Consider the following 17,091-nt stretch of genomic DNA (forward strand, 5'->3'; position numbering starts at 1 on the left):
GGACATCTCAAACAATGTCATCTTTGCATTAAAAATGACATAATTGAGCGAATGACACTTAATGACAGTTGTCATAAACATTCTTAAAACCTCCTTCATATTCATGACACATGTCATGTCAGTCTTATGCACACCCCTTCAAGTAAAGTGTTACCGTTTATATTTTGTCATTATTTACTCTCATGTTGTTCAAAACCCTTAAGACTTTTGTTTATCTTCGGAACACAAATTAATATATTTTTGATGAAATCCGAGAGGTTTCTGATCCCCCATAGAAAGCAAGGTAAGTACCACATTCAAGGTCCAGAAAAGTAGCAAAGGCATCGTTAAAAGAGTCCACATGACCCTAATGTTATGAAGCATCAAGAATACTGTTTGTGTGCAAAAAAGAATGACTTTCTCGGACACTCTCCATCAGTGTCCGACTCCGGTTTGAACACCGTTACTGACTGTTGGAGAGACTTTTGACTGTCAGGATCTGATTTGTTATTGTATGAGTGAAGCTCTCTGGGTGCCGGTCAGAGTACAATAGATATAAGGACGACGAGACAGGTGCTCAGGTTTAGAGGATGTATTGATAAAGATATAAGCCGCAGAGGTACAGGTAGGTATCAGTTACAGGCAATAGAGGCATTAGTCTGGAACATAAGAAATACAATAAAGGATAATGAAAAATCTACAAATAGTTTAACAAATATACAATAATAAACATCCATTGGTACATAAAGGCAGTCAAAGTATATTAAATCCTCATTAATAACATTTCTCCATGAAATATAATATTCAAGAGGGAAAAATTTACATCGTAAGCCATAAGCGATCATCTAACATAATAAACATAACTCCATATATGGATATAATCGCGGATATAATGGATATAATTATAGTGTGATCGCTCGTCTGGTATAAACAGCACACAATATCAAAATCACGTCACAAACTTATCATTGTAAACCGAAGCAGTGTTATACATACATGAACAGAAGAAATAAATCACATGTGAAACAGCGTCATTTAGCTAAACTAACAGAAACCATGACTACGGGCATGTCTTTACATGCGCATGTGACGCAGTTATAAATAACTCAATACCGATCTCAATAGACACAAAAATGAGGCAAACACCTTGAGGTAATTCTGCAGCAAATATCACCAATAAAAGGCAATAAATGTCCTTTCAGCGATCATCAGCATAACAGTTCAGCAGGCAACAGCAGATTAACTCACACACTGCTCTGCTGGAAGATGAAGTGCAATGTCAAAATAAAAGGAGCCTTTACAACAGCCGCCCCCAAAGATGAGAAGCATCTTTGTATTCAGGAAAGGCGACGTTATTTAGGAGGGCTGGGGACCCCAGGATCATCTGAAGGCAACGTTGGTAGTACAACCAAACGGGCTACTGGTCTGGTATAGATCTGACCCTTGATCTGCACATCTGCTGATCTGACATGGCCATCAGGGCTCAGGTGTGTCTGAACGACTTTACCAACAGGCCATAAACCTCGAGGCAACTGAGGGTCAACAATCATGATATAGGTATCCTCTTGTAATTCAGGTGGCGAGGCTTGCCATTTGTGTCTGGTTTGTAGGCTAGGAAGGTAATCCTGGATAAATCTGGACCAGAATCGATCGGCCAGGATCTGGGAATGTCTCGGAAACGATGGAGGACACCTAACAATGAGGCTCCAAGGGTAGGTCTGGGCAATAAGTACTGATTAAGGCTCTGACCTCTGTACTGATGAGAACAATTGAAGACGAGGCGGGACTTTCCATTGTGGCTAACAATATGGTGTGGAATGTACCAACACTCAGGGGTAACAGGAGCAGGATCTGGTACCACACGGACAGCTCCAGTCTCAAGGAGTTTATGCATCTCTGTTCGGTAGGTCTCTGCTTTCTCTGGATCCTTCAGTAGACGTCACTCCACGCTGCGGAGGGTAGGCAAGACTGAATCTCTTGGAGCATTCAACAAGGGCATGTCTTTATGACGAAGAAGGGAAGTGGCTAGGCGATGAACACCCTCTATCTCTTGGGTAATGTTTAGGGCTGTCACAATAATTAAATAATCGTCTCACTGCGATTGTTTGACCTCATCGCGGTGATTTTAGATCACAGCGAAGTCCGAGATGATGCACACATTTCTCTCTAAAAACACAAGAACATCTCTCTCTAAAAAACACAAGAGGGCGCTGCAGCACCTGCAGCATCCCTACATCCACCACTCTGGCTGCACGCAATACAGTGCTCTGATGTCAGTATCATCAGAGTTGTACATCCACGGGTAAAATGGATCTAGTTTTAAAGCCGAATATGATGGCACCGATCTGGAAGTATTTTGGTTTCAAACCAGATGACAAAGGGCAACCAAAGGACATTGAGAAGGCAATATGTCATATGTGTAAAAGAGAAATATCCGTGAAAAGCACTAACACCACAAACTTACGGACTCACCTGAAGACACATCACTCCACAGAATTCGCCGAAATCATGAAGACATCCGCGACCGCGCATCAGTCTCGTCAATTGCCTATAACGCAGGCTTTTGAGCGATCAACTAAGTATAAACGAGACAGTTTCAGATGGTGCTCTTTGACTGAGGTGTAACGCGATACATAGCAAAGGAAATGCAGCCATTCAATACAGTCGAAAAATCAGCATTTAAAGAAATGCTGCAAAACTTCGACAAGCAATATGACCTTCCAGGTAAAACTTACATGTCAAAAACAGCAATTCCAAATTTATACAGGGAAGTAAAGGATGCTATTATCAAGGATCTGTTATGTGTATTGTGTATTAATATTTACTGCTTGGAAAAACTTTAAAATTTAATCAAATTTAATTTAAATAATCACAACAATGTGTGAAAATTATTTCATGAACAAACAAAAAATGTATGAGAATTAAATGTCATAGCAATAAAACAGACAATTAATCGTCATAGCTCTAAAACAGGCAATTAATCGTCATAATCGCCATGATTTATTAGACAATTAACCGTCAGCCAAATTTCATAATCGTGACAGCCCTAGTAATGGTCTTGAGGTCATGCAGTTGAATGGCTTCCTGGTCTTGCTTAGAACGAGTAACGTCTCTACCCTCACTGTTAGGAACTGTATCTAACTGCCACAACCTCTGAACATGATGGAGGAGCTCATCTTGAACAGGTACCAAAGAGGTAAGCAGACACTGGCGAGGAGTAGAAGGACAACCCATAGAAGGAACAGGGCCTTGAAGTGTCCATCCTAAGCGGGTATGAACAGCTACTGGTGCTCCTGGGCCGCCCCATCGAACAGGCTCAGTAGGGGTTATAAGGTGGGGCTGGCCGGAACCAATAAGAAGCAATGGATGGACATCAGCAAGGGCACGGATGGGAAGGACTCTCAAGTGTCTGTACTTGCGCCTTAACTGATCCACAAGATAGGACTGGCGCGACAGGTTAAGGCGATCAGCCGTAAAAGCATGACTGATCTGATAGCTGATCTGTGGTCGATAGACAGGAGAAATCTGGAAGGATATGGAACGACCATGAATGACCTGAACATCGTTTCTGACGGTCCGTAACGGAAGATCTTCTGGAACACCCTGAATGCCCAGGGCTTCAACGGCAGTGGAAAACAGGATTGTTCACTCCAATCCATCATCCAAGAGGGCAAAGGTATCCATAATGCAGGTGTACTGGAACCACCTTAAGCATAACACGGCCGCTAATGGAAGGGCTTATCCAAGAAGAATCTATCTGAGGAGAAGCTCATAAGGCAGCTCTTTTCCACAGTGGTGGAGTCTTCGATAGAGGAAGGACTGACATTCACATCGTGAAGGGAGCGAAGATGTAAGCCACGGCAAAAACTGCAGGGCTTCTTCAGGTCACATCGGGCTGCATGATGGGATCTGGCACAACGGCAACAGCGATTATGGCTACGGATACAGGTCTTAACTTGATCAGGAGTAAGCTGTGCGAATGAAGCACACTGACTCAGGTAATGCTCAGAGGCATCACAGAAAGGACAATAGCGCTTTGCTCTAACAGGCTTGACTGGCTGAACGGAACCCCTACGAGGCATGGAAGATTCAACTTGGGAAGGGGATGAGGATGAGGATGGGGCTGAGGGTGTTCCAACTCCATGCAGGATAGCAACGGATCTCTTTCCAGTATGTGAGCTTTTGGACGTCAATTCTGTATCATAACTATGGCACCAGGTCTCGTAACGAAGCCAATTAGAGAAATCAACTAGGTTAGGGGTAGAACCAGGCTGACGAAACATGTGGCGATGAAACTCTGCTCTCTGCTCTGGGGGAAGCTTGCTCAGAAGGCGTGCAACGTGGGAACCACAACTCAACTCTAACTCCCCATCATGTCCTAAAGTTCTCAGCATGCCGACTAGGGACTGGACTTGGAAAGCGAATCTCTGAATGGCTGGGATATCACCTCGTCTTACATCAGGACTATCAAGAACACTAGCTATCTTCCGCAAAGCTAACTGATGTGGCTGACCGTACTTCTCATAAAGTGCTCTCATAGTATCTGTGAAAGGGGTGACGGAATTTAAGTTAGCATCAGCTATCATCTTAGCTTCCTCGAGCTTAAGGTGATTCACTAAGATCTGGTACTTAAACAGCTTAGTACCATTTGGGGGGAGCAGGTTCTCTAGGGCTATGCGAAGGTGAGCGAATTCACTAGGATCTGGACGAGTAAACTTAGGGATGGTGCACCCTAGGCTCTGCCTGAGGAAGAAAAGCTGGGAGACTAGAATAGGCAGGTGTCGACTGGTGGTGGGTAGGCAAGGGCATGGCACTAGGAGTGAGCAACTCTCTAAGATCCTGAGGAGTAGGTGGCGGAGGAAACTCATCAGCATCTGGAACAACACTAGGCTGAGGAGGGAGTGAGCGAGTGGGAGGGAGCACAAAAGGATACTGCTGAGAACCTGAGACTGCAGGCCGATAGGAAGTAGCTGCATCGGACAACTCTAAGTCACCTAACTTTCTAGCTAAACCTGCATCAGGCTCAGGCCAAGGTGGCGGAGGAAGATCAGGGAAAGTACCACAATCTACTACAGGGGTGGACACACAGGGCTTCTCTGGAGGATTTGACCACTGTAATGCAGAGGACTGCACTGGCGAAAGAGGTTGACCTCTGGCTTGGTTAAGGTCTGTTCTAAGGGACTGTGCTTCTAGAACTAACTCTCTAACTTCTGCATGAACTGCTCTCAACTCTCTCAGGTCTGCTTGAAAGGCTGCACGCTCGTGGCGCTGGTGCTGTAGCTCACTGAGATGTGCAGAAGCAACTGAATCAGCTGCTGAGGGTGAGGAAGGGACTGGCTGAGGGCACACAGCAGGCTGAGTAGGCTTACGACTGAATGACAGGATCTGTGAACCATCTGGATGAGCTCAGTCCCCAACATATGGCTGAAGAGACAGGGTCCAGGCTGGTACAGTAGTCTCCACGGTGCAGGAAACATCAGGCTCTGAGACAGGTCTGCCTCCGGGAAACTGCACCTCATAATGTTGAAGGTAGGCTGGAGGACGAATCAGGCACTTTGGGCGAGCTCCGCCAACAATCTCCTCATCAGAGTCCATCATATCAGAGAGGAACACTCAATCCGGCTCAAAGGACCACAATGTTGGAGAGACTTTTGACTGTCAGGATCTGATTTGTTATTGTCTGAGTGAACCTCTCTGGGTGCCGGTCAGAGCACAATAGATATAAGGATGAGGAGACAGGTGCTCAGGTTTAGAAGATGTATTGATAAAGATATAAGCCGCAGAGGTACAGGTAGGTATCAGTTACAGGCAGTAGAGGCATTAGTCTGGAACATAAGAAATACAATAAAGGATAATGAAAATCTACAAATAGTTTAACAAATATACAATAATAAACATCCATTGGTACATAAAGGCAGTCAAAGTATATTAAATCCTCATTAATAACATTTCTCCATTATAATATAATATTCAAGAGGGAAAATCTACATCGTAAGCCATAAGCGATCATCTAACATAATAAACATATATGGATATAATCGCAGATATAATTATAGTGTGATCACTCGTCTGGTATAAACAGCACACAATATCAAAATCACGTCACAAACTTATCATTGTAAACCGAAGCAGTGTTATACATACACAAACAGAAGAAATAAATCACATGTGAAACAGCGTCATTGAGCTAAACTAACAGAAACCATGACTACGGGCATTTGTCTTTACATGCGCGTGTGACGCAGCTATAAATAACTCAATACCGATCTCAATAGACACAAAAATGAGGCAAACAGGCTTACTTGCAGGTCAATGACTAACACCTTGAAGTAATTCTGCAGCAAATATCACCAATAAACAGCAATAAATGTCCTTTCAGTGATCATCAGCATAACAGTTCAGCAGGCAACAGCAGATTAACTCACATTGCTCTGCTGGAAGATGAAGTGCAATGTCAAAATAAAAGCCCTCTTGTAAAGGAGCCTTTACAACACTGACAATCGTCATTTTGGCTGTGTGAGATTCTACAGCTTTGTTGTTGTTGAGCAACTGAAGCCAGAGATGTTAAAGCTCCGCCCTCTTCTGGAAAGCAGTCGAGAGCAGCAGCTCATTTGCATTTAAAGGGACACACACAAAAACGGCGTGTTTTTGCTCACACCCAAATGGGGCAAATTCGACAAGCTATAATGATCTGTGGGGTATTTTGAGCTGAAACTTCACAGACACATTCTGGGGACACCAGAGACTTATTTTACATCTTGTTAAAGGGGCATTATAGGTCCCCTTTAAGCAATAAATAAGAAAGTGTTCTTAGCTTTGAAAGAACAACCTCTGATCAATTAAAATATTTGCAACCATTTTATTTTACATTATGCAACACTGTGTAAAGAAATTTTGTATCTGGCTTAGTAAAAGAAAGAAAGGCCTCTTTTTTGTAATTGCTTTTTGTTTGTTTTTAGAAATGTCCAGTCCACTAGAGAGGGTTGTAGCCCAGAAGAAGGAGGCGATTGAAGCAGTAATGGAGATGTTTGAGAGAGGAGCCGAGGTGCTGGCCAGCGCTGTTGAAGAGCTGCGTCAGGCTGAACGAGCTGCTCTGCCTGGGAATAATTGCTCTGCTGGGATATTGTTTCCTTACTCAGGGCGAAGAGGCTGAGCAGGAGAAGATTCAATATTGGAGTGTGAAAATCCAAGAAACTGAGAATTGAGAAATGAAGGAAACGATAGAGAAATGCGTGCATTCATTTCCAGAGCAAGCTGAACTGGACATCAAGAGGCTTGTGAAGGAGAGAGAGGATGGGAACCTCCAGGAAACGGCCAAGGAACTGCTGGACTTCCTGGTGAAGAAGTACGACTGGGTGAGCTGGTCCATCAGAGTCGTTGGTAACTTGGGCAAAATTAGAAAATTGAGAGCTGGACAAAACTTTCAGTGTGTGGCCGGACAGAGTTATTTTTAAGTGTCTCAAGGAAATTACATAAACTGGTGGTCTCGTTCTACAGCGCCCCTCAGCCTGTGCCCAATGAGAGCATAAAACAGATGATGGAAGGTCCTGCGAGGAAGGGAGATGCCAAAGCTGTCGTGGAGTTTCTGGAGGAGCAGTTAGCTGGGTTTCTGTTCATGCCATCAGTCGTCACAAGGAGAGCTTTGCTGTGTCCAGTTTTCCTAAAGAATGTCACTACTGGGACAAACACAAGAACGTGAATGTCTGTGTGCATGCAGAGAAGATTTAGACATAAACATATATATATACATTTTAGATGCAAGATATACTTCAACTGTATTCCTGATCTACTGTATCTGATATACTGCCATATTTTCATACAAAATAGGCTGGCTATTTGAGATCTATATTTGCCATGTTTGCACATCATAATGTTATAATATAACTAATTAGGCAGAGAACATGTTAAATGTTGTGATGTTATATAAACCAATGCTTTGTAGTAATAAAAACTGAAGCAATGAGACTGGATGGTATACTGGCAAAGAAAAGTGCTTCCCCATTTAGCCTGCATGAGAATAACCCAAACTGACAGTATCTGTTCCTCATCAGCCATAAAACAGCCCAAGGCAACACGTCTCAGGAAACTAATGCACATGTCTGCACAGCAGAAAGCTCATCATGTTTTCAGACTAAAATACACCCTTTAAAAATTCATGTCAGTTCAAAGTTGAATTTCTACATTTCTAAGAAACAACTTAGGTTCAGAAGTTTACTGGTTTAAATTTTTTTTCAAGATTATACACTAAAAAATAAAAATATTTAGGCCAAAAAGTAAGATTTATGTTTTTGAATTGCATATAAAATTTCCATCCATTTGTAATACACTGCTACAAACAACATAAACGTGATGCATATCTGTCAGTCATATATGAAACAGGTTTGATGTCTGTACTCATAAAATCATTTGCATCTATTTGATTTTATTTAAATAATCATATTTTATAAATGTATTTATTCAAATTGCTTAGAATCAGCATCAATCAGTTCATTGTGAAACAATTAAATGTATTCAGTTAAAAAGTATGAACATGGTTAATATATAGTCAGCTGTGGAACAAGTAATATTCAATTAGGTAAAATGTATGAGATTGTAACAAATTTCATTTACTGATGATAAATATATAAACCTGGTTATTGTGCATTTAAAACACATTCAGTTTATACTAGGGATGTAACGTTAAGTGTATAAAAATTGTGCCCGTAAGTGTATAGAAGTTGGCAAAACCCAGTTTGTAGATATGAGCACGTTGATGACAGTCACTTAGCTGAACTGATACAGGGTCCTTTCTCTTTAACAGGTTTGTTGGAAGACTGAAGACAAGACGAGACGCTGGAGTGGAAACACAAAGACATCAGAGGGGTAAGGAGTCCAGGTAAGTGTAAACAAGACCAGACACCGATGTGAGGGAAGTGCGAGTCTTTATAGTGCTGGTGGAATGGGATTCAGGTGCTGTCAATTAGAACTCGGGTGATTGGGAACGAGTGGGCGGAGTGTGGAGGTCCGGTGACGATGCGCACTGTGTGTTGGTGGTGGGAACTGACTCCGTGACAGTACCCCTTCCACCATGGGCGGCTCCTGACAACCGGATGGGATGCCGACGACAGGGTCTACCTCGACCCCGAGGAGCAAGACAGTCAGGATGGTCTTGGTGGAACTGAGTAAGCAGCGATGGATCAAGGATGTCGTGACGATTTACCCAGGACCGCTCCTCGGGGCCGTTGTCCTCCCAGTCGACTAGGTATTCCAGCACTGGACCCCGCCTTCGAGAGTCAACGATTGTCTGCACCCGGTAGATGTTCTCGCCTTCGATGATCTCGGGAGGAGGAGGTACCACATCGTCACCAGGATCTGTGGAAGGAGGAGACAAGGGTTCGGTGTGAGGTTTTAACAGTGAAACATGGAATGAAGGTGAGATGCGATACTCTGGGGGTACGTTGAGCCAGTAGGTGACCTCGTTGAGCTGCCTCTGGATGGTGAATGGACCTATGTACCGGGGACTCAGCTTGCGACAGGGCAGTCGGAGACGGATGTCCCGGGTCGAGAGCCATACCTTCTGGCCAGGTTGGTATTGCAGAGTTGGGCCTCTTCTGGCATCAGCCTGTTCCTTATGTCTCCGAACTGCCTGTTGCAGATGTACATGAGCTGAGTCCCACACTCTCTCGCTCTGCTGGAACCAGTGGTTGACAGCTGGAACCTCCGAGGGCTCACCCGACCATGGTAAGAGTGGAGGTTGGAAACACAGGATGCACTGGAACGGGGTGAGCCCTGTGGTGGATTGACGGAGGGAGTTCTGGGCATATTCCGCCCAGGGCAGGAACTGGCTCCAGCTGTCCTGGTTCCGGTGGCAGTATACCCGCAGGTATCTCCCGATCTCCTGGATCTTCCGCTCAGTCTGGCTGTTGGTTTGAGGGTGGTATCCTGATGACAGGCTGACTGACACTCCTAGGAGCTTGAAGAAGGCCTTTCAGACTTGAGAGATGAATTGGGGTCCGTGGTCCGAGACAATGTCCTCTGGAATTCCAAAGTTGCAGAACACATGATGGAATAGAGCCTCAGCGGCCTCGAAAGCAGTAGGCAGTCCTTTGAGAGGGATGAGTTTGCAGGTTTTGGAGAATCGATCTACGACGAAGAAGACACAGGTGTAACCACTGGAGGGAGGAAGATCCGTCATGAAATCGATACCCAGGTGAGTCCACGGTCTTTGAGGGATAGGTAGAGGAACCAGTTTACCCTCTGGGAGTTTCCTAGGAGTGTTAGCAATGGCACAGACTGAGCATCCCTTGACATATTGGGAGACATCCTGGGGCATGGACGGCTACCAGTAGTGTTGCTGCAGGAGCGAGAGGGTACGTGAACTACCTGGGTGTCCAGAGCCCGGAGAGGTGTGAGCCAAGTCCATGAGGGTTTGACGGTGAGTTGGCCCCTCAGGACCTTCCGGCGGAGCAGGGTCGGTGGAGTTAGCCTCGGAGATTTGTTGGTTAACGCTCCACTGGATGGGACTGACGATCATGGCTGGAGGGAGGATGGGTTCTGGGTCAGTATTCTCTGGATCAGGTTGGTACAAACGAGATAGGGCATCAGCTTTACCATTCTTATCTCCAGGACGATAGGTTACAGTGAAGTTGAATCTTGTAAAGAACAGAGCCCAGCGAGCTTGGCGATGATTGAGTCTTCTGGCTTCCCGTAGGTATTCGAGGTTACGATGGTCAGTGATGACTTCAAATGGATGAATAGCCCCCTCCAGCCAGTGTCTCCATTCCTCCAAGGCTAACTTGATGGCAAGAAGTTCCCGGTTCCCGATATCGTAGTTCTGCTCCACTGAGGATAGCTTCTTAGAGTAAAAGGCACATGGATGGAGTCGTAGTGGCTCACCCTGCCGCTGTGACAACACTGCTCCGACCCCGGTGGAAGAGGCATCTACCTCTACGATGAAGGGCAGTTCTGGATTGGGATGGACCAGGATCGGAGCGGTTTGGAAAGCTTCTTTCAGATGGAAGGCTTCTTGGGCAGATGGGTTCCAGGACAGAGACTTGGGCCGGCTTTTCAGGAATGAAGTGAGGGGTGCACTGAGAAGACCGTAGTTGTGAATGAAGCGTCTATAGAAGTTGGCAAAACCCTGGAAACATTGTAACTCCTTGACTGTGGATGGAAGTGGCCAGTTCTGAATGGTGCCCACCTTCCTCTGGTCCATCTTGATGCCATGTAAGTCGATGATGTAACCAAGGAAGTGAAGCGTTAACCAACAAATCTCCGAGGCTAACTCACCGACCCTGCTCCGCTGGGAGGTCCTGAGGGGCGACTCTATGTACCACCTACTCACCGTCAACCCCTCATGGACTTAGCTCACACCTCTCCGGGATCTGGACACCCAGGTAGTTCACGCCTGACTGGAGGTGAAGTGCTCGGTGGAGGTGTTGTGAGGGATCCTCACCTGTGTTCGTGGAGCCCTGCATGTGGTCTGGTCTTCTGTCAGACAACAGACGGGAACAAGAGGGTCACAGTAAACACGTAGTTTATTTAAAGACAGAGGCACAAAGACAGGGACAACACAGGTAAGCAGTTTGTAGATGAGGACGTTGTCACTTAGCTGAACTGATACAGATAATGTAGGCCAGTGGTTCCCAAACCTGTCCTGGAGGACCCCCAGCCCTGCACATTTTGTATGTCTCCCTATTTCTGACACACCCATTTCAGGTCTTGCTGTCTCTACTAATGAGTTAGGTGTGTTATATGAGGGCGACATACAAAATGTGCAGGGCTGGGAACCACTGATGTAGGCCACTTTTCACTGGTAACACAAGACATTTGGCATTATCAGGACCCACAAATATTCCCCCCATATATTCAACATTATATTTAGTAGTTTAATGTAGTACTGACACTTAAACTCTGTAAACTTGATTTTTTCCCTCACACAGTAATTTTCATTTTGTGTTAACTATACACAATATTGTCAATATTGTTAACTATACACATATTGTCACTATCCATGGTAACAATATTGTTACATTTTTGTATTGTGATATATTGTGACATGATATATTGTTACACCCCTAGTTTATACTATGACAGACATCTTACCTGTTTCTTGTATGATATGCATCATGTTAAGTTTATTAGTTTGTGTGTAATCCAAATGAATGGGAATTTGATATGCAATTCAAATACATAAATCTTAAATTTAGGCCTACATATTTTTGCGAGTGATAGCCAACTATAAATGTAATTTCAGTTTCCTGTTTTGTAAGGCCTGTTTCACATTAACATGACTTACAGGTGATTGTTGACATTCATTGCTATTAACTCTCTGAAGTGGACACATCTAGCACTCAAAGCCACATCTAGTTAAATTACTGCTTTTGTACATAAATCAGCAGATTCTGGCCATGGGCTGCAGACATAGAGGGTGAGTAACCTTTCACTGTTAATATAAGGACGACGAGCTCCAGAGTGCTGTGATCAGCTCTCCAGATCCACTCATTAAGATCACTGAAGTGCAGAGTGAGGGAACAATCCATCATTTTACACTCAGGAGGGCCTTAACTGAAGCTGCTGAAGCACTGAAGATCCTCCTTCAGAGTCTGAATGGAAACAAATGTCTCAGCCAGTAGAAACTCCTGTATTCATTAGCGGTTGAGGCTTCTGTCCTGGATGGAGTTATTGATCCATGTGGTGTCCTTTTCTGATAAAGGTTTGTAGTGGCTTACACCTGTCTGTTACTAAACCAAAACAAGTGTATTTTATTTCAGTATGACATAGTGACAAGCTTGAGGTTTGTTGAAATGCAATACTTTTTACCCTAAATAACAAAAAGAAACATTGTTTGTTGTCATACACATTCTGCTGGCAGATGGCGCTAAAAACACACTGGAACTATGGATGACATTCAATATAATCAAACACAAGACTACAAAATGAGTGAACCACCAAAACAAATATTGCTGTTTAGTTCTTAAAACAGTTCAAATACACACTTTAACAGATACTTTACTACCAACTACAACTACGACTTTGTTGTTATAGCTATAATGAAAATAAAGGCCCAACCTACTCTAAGAAAGTCAATATCAATATTTTATAAACCAATAAGTGATTTTATGAAACCCAGCATCATAGTACTGCCAGGGATGGTGAATCAATCCCATGATACCTCACTCTGGCAGCATCTGCCAATCACAGCCTGAGCTAATGACATTACCTAATTCACCAGTGTGAGTGTCTCCTCAGCACTGCGGTATATCACTGTCAGTATACTGGCCTCTCTTCCCACAACAGTCCCTCAGCTCCAACAGGAAGGAACTGCTTCCCTTCCAGTCACTTTCGTGCCAGTAATAAAAGAAAAAAGAAAAAAATGGAAGGTGTGAAGATCTGTTTGGTTAAATTGCTGTGTAGACTGATTTTTGACTGATTTTTTTTTATATTCACACTTATCAGTTATTGGTACTTTAAAATCAGGTCTACAGATTGATGCCATCTAGTGGGTCTCTAATGAAGAGCAGCACCCAACAATGGCATGCGTTTGACAGGAATCAATGGTGTTCAAAGGTCAATTAACTTATGTGCATAATAAGTACTTACTTATTTTTTACTACTTTACTACTTACTACTTTACATACACTACCATTCAAAAGTTTGGGGTCGGTAAGATCGAAAGAGGCTACATTTATTTGATCACAAAATAGTAACGAAAAAAAGTAATATTGTGAACTATTATTTCAATTTAAAACAACTATATTCTATTTGAATATATTTGAAAATGTAATTTATTCCTGTGATCCAAGCTGAATTTTCAGCATTATAACTCCAGTCTTCAGTGTGACATGATCCTTCAGAAATTGTTTACAACATGTTATTACAACATTTATTATTATTATCAGTGTTGAAAACAGTTGTGCTGCTTTACATTTTTTGTAAAAACCATGATTTTTTTTCAGAATACTTTGATGAATAGAAAGTTTAAAAAAGAACAGCATTTATTTTAAATAGAAATCTTTTGTAACATTATAAATGTCTTTACTGTCACTTTTGATCAATTTAATGTGTTTTTTTGCTGAATAAAAGTATTGCGATCTTAAAAAAAAAAAAAAAACGTATACTAACCCCAAATTTTTAAAGGGTGTGTATAACAACTAGTCAAGCTTAAGTTTGTTTTTACTGTTTTCAAAAGTTGATTCAGCATACTGGTTAAAAAGCAGAACATTTGGAAATTTTTGTTGCAGTCTTCTTTAATAAATGCACTGAAAAAGAAAATAGGAAAAACAATTACATGTCATGTTAAACTACCACAAGCAAACATATATGCAACTTGAAACTGATGTGACGCACACAGTGAAGTACATAGGAACTGGCTAAACAAACAGGATCATATGGGAGGAGAGGACAGTGTGGATTCCAGCGAACTTCATCTCTGGACTGGGTTTATTAAAGTTTTATTTTATCTGTGGAATTATTACCCTGCAATTTATCCTGGACAACTTGCAGATACTCTTAATTTTTTATTGAAGGTGTCATATTATTATAAAGTAATATTTTAATCAGTATCAGGGAAGGGGGATTTTAGGCCTCATGGTTAAATATTAAGTTATATTACATTCACATGAACATATTTAACCATTATAGGCCTATAAATAGGGCTTAGATTAAGCCAGGATTAGGCCTTAGTTCAGTTAGGACATTTAAAGGGTTAGTTCACCCAAAAATGACATTTCTGTCATTAAAGGTGATAAAGAGGATCTTTTCGTCGACTGAGAAACCAAAGACTGTTACTGAGTTTTTGAAATGAGCGCATGCGTAAGAACAACCCCCCCTCCTTTTGAGGGAACGCCTCCCAAAACTCGTGCCACGAGTATTGGAACACGAGTGTTTACCACCGGCATTCGCTGTATCGTGTTAGTGGATTCATTATGTCGGACTCACCGCAGGTAACTCATAATCTGCAGTTGTTACTCCTGTCTCCGGACAAAAACATCGCATGCGGCGCCTGTGGAGTGTGGAAAGTTACTGGAGCACGCAGCCGCGCTCGTCTCTCACAAGGAACGTCACAGCAGTGATTGACAAGCCAGAGGGCCAATCGTTTACGCGATTGGCTGATGTTTTTAAGGCCCTACCTCATGCACAGATGATGTATATTAATATTATTCCTTTCAGTGCACCTAATAAATAGTCTTTTATCAGTTAGTAAAGACAGTTTCAAGTAATATTGCAAAAATGTATAAAACAAAACATCCTCTTTAGCACCTTTGAGTACTCACCCTCACGTTGTTCCAAACCTGTAAGACCTTTATTTGTCTTGGTAACACAAATTAAGATATTTTTGATGAAATCTGAGGGTTTCTGATCCACACATAGGCAGCAACGACATTGCACCTTTTGACGTCCAGAAAGGTACTAAAGACGTCTATAAAATAGTCAACGTGACTACAGTGGTTTAACATTAATATTATGAAGTGACGAGAATACTTTTTGTGAGCAAAAACAAAACAAAAATAACGACTTTATTAACAAATTAATCTGTGTCCCCGGTCATACTGCTATGCTATTTTCATTGCAGAGCTTCAGTGTTTACGTCTGAACGGTGGCTCAGGCGGCTCCTGCATCAGCATCACACGCATGCGTCGTGCTGCTCACGTGACCAATACTGAGCCACCATTCAGACGTAGAACACTGAAGCTCTGCAACGAAAATAGTGTAGCAGTATGACAGAGGACAGAATTTGTTGAATAATGTCGTTATTTTTGTTTTGTTTTTGCACACTAACATATTTTAAGATAAGTCAGTACAAGTTGCTTTCAGTTAAAACAGCTCAAAAATGCATTTTAGTCTGGGACTAGGCTTAAGCCTGGTCTGTGTTCTTTAAAAAAAGAACAGCAATTATTTTAAATGGAAATCTGTTGTAACATTATAAATGTCTTTACTGACACTTTTGATCAATTTAAAGGCACAATATGTAGGATTTTTGGATTAAAATATCCAAAAACCACTAGAACAGTGTTATATATTTTGTTGACTTGTGTACGTACATTATCCCAAATCCAGAGAAATAAGCCATTTTTTAACCATGACATGGACGTGTCTCAATTAATATGATATTCTAAAAATCAATCTAGCTTACTGCAGTGTGCAACAAGTGTCTCACAGCGTTCGCTCGGCAGCAACACACTCAAATGTCCCTAATATGATAAACAGCACTGCGTTACCTCATACGCTTGACTGGAAGAAGCGGAAGCAGCAACTCTGGCATAATAAAAGTTCCTCTGCTATCAAGCTGTGTGTTGCGATCGTCTCTCATTATCAATCGCTCCAGCTGCCTTGTTTCAGCTCACAGAGCACTCGCCCTGCTCTGCTTCATACTACAGTATCGTTAATAATCTCATCCATGAACATGATTTCTGCCAGAGTCCCATTCTGATTCCTTTCCACCGGCTGTGAGTTGAAGACGACATCTCCCAAGATTCAGCGCTCAAACTCACCTTCATCAAGCTACACCTTTGTTTTCAATAGGTGACCTCTAGCGGCAAAAATTCTACATACTGTGCCTTTAATGTGTCCTTGCCAAATAAAAGTATTAATTTCTTTAATAAAAAAAAGTTATACTACCCCCAAGCTTTAAATTATGTGTATAATAACTAGTCAAGTTAAATAATTTAATTAATATGTTAGTTGATTCTGCATACTGGTTATCTGACACTTTTCTGAACATTTGGCAGTCTCTTAAAAAACTGCACTGAAATAATAGGAAAAACAATTACATGTCATGAGTGATTAAACTGGGTTTGCAATCTGATCTCTTTGTTGGGCTCTCTGCATGTGATTATTTATTTTGGGATGCAGGTTTATTCATCCGAATGTGAAGGGTCAAGAGCCTGAGAAAGAAATTATGGAAATAAACATCAGTGTGAACTGAATCTGGAACACAGGAAGTAGTTGCTTGGAAAAATAAAACTGCTAATTAAAATGAACTTCATGCAAAGAAGAACATTACATGGTTTTATGCAAAAAAATAAATACTTAAGTTTAAGTATGTAAAGACATATTTATCCACAAAGATGGCTAGCATACTACATTTGTAAATGTTGTGTTGACCTTGCTTTTGGTAAACATGAGAACAGA

At 42.2% G+C, this 17,091-nt stretch overlaps 1 pseudogene; it reads left to right on the plus strand.

Moving 5' to 3' along the window:
* Nucleotides 1-7,010: 7,010 nt before the first annotated feature.
* On the plus strand, nt 7,011-7,858 carry LOC125280819 (annotated as a pseudogene).
* The last annotated feature ends 9,233 nt before the right edge of the window (nt 7,859-17,091 follow it).

This window comes from Megalobrama amblycephala, linkage group LG13 (assembly GCF_018812025.1).
Source record: "Megalobrama amblycephala isolate DHTTF-2021 linkage group LG13, ASM1881202v1, whole genome shotgun sequence".
NCBI classification, from domain to species: Eukaryota; Metazoa; Chordata; class Actinopteri; order Cypriniformes; family Xenocyprididae; genus Megalobrama; species Megalobrama amblycephala.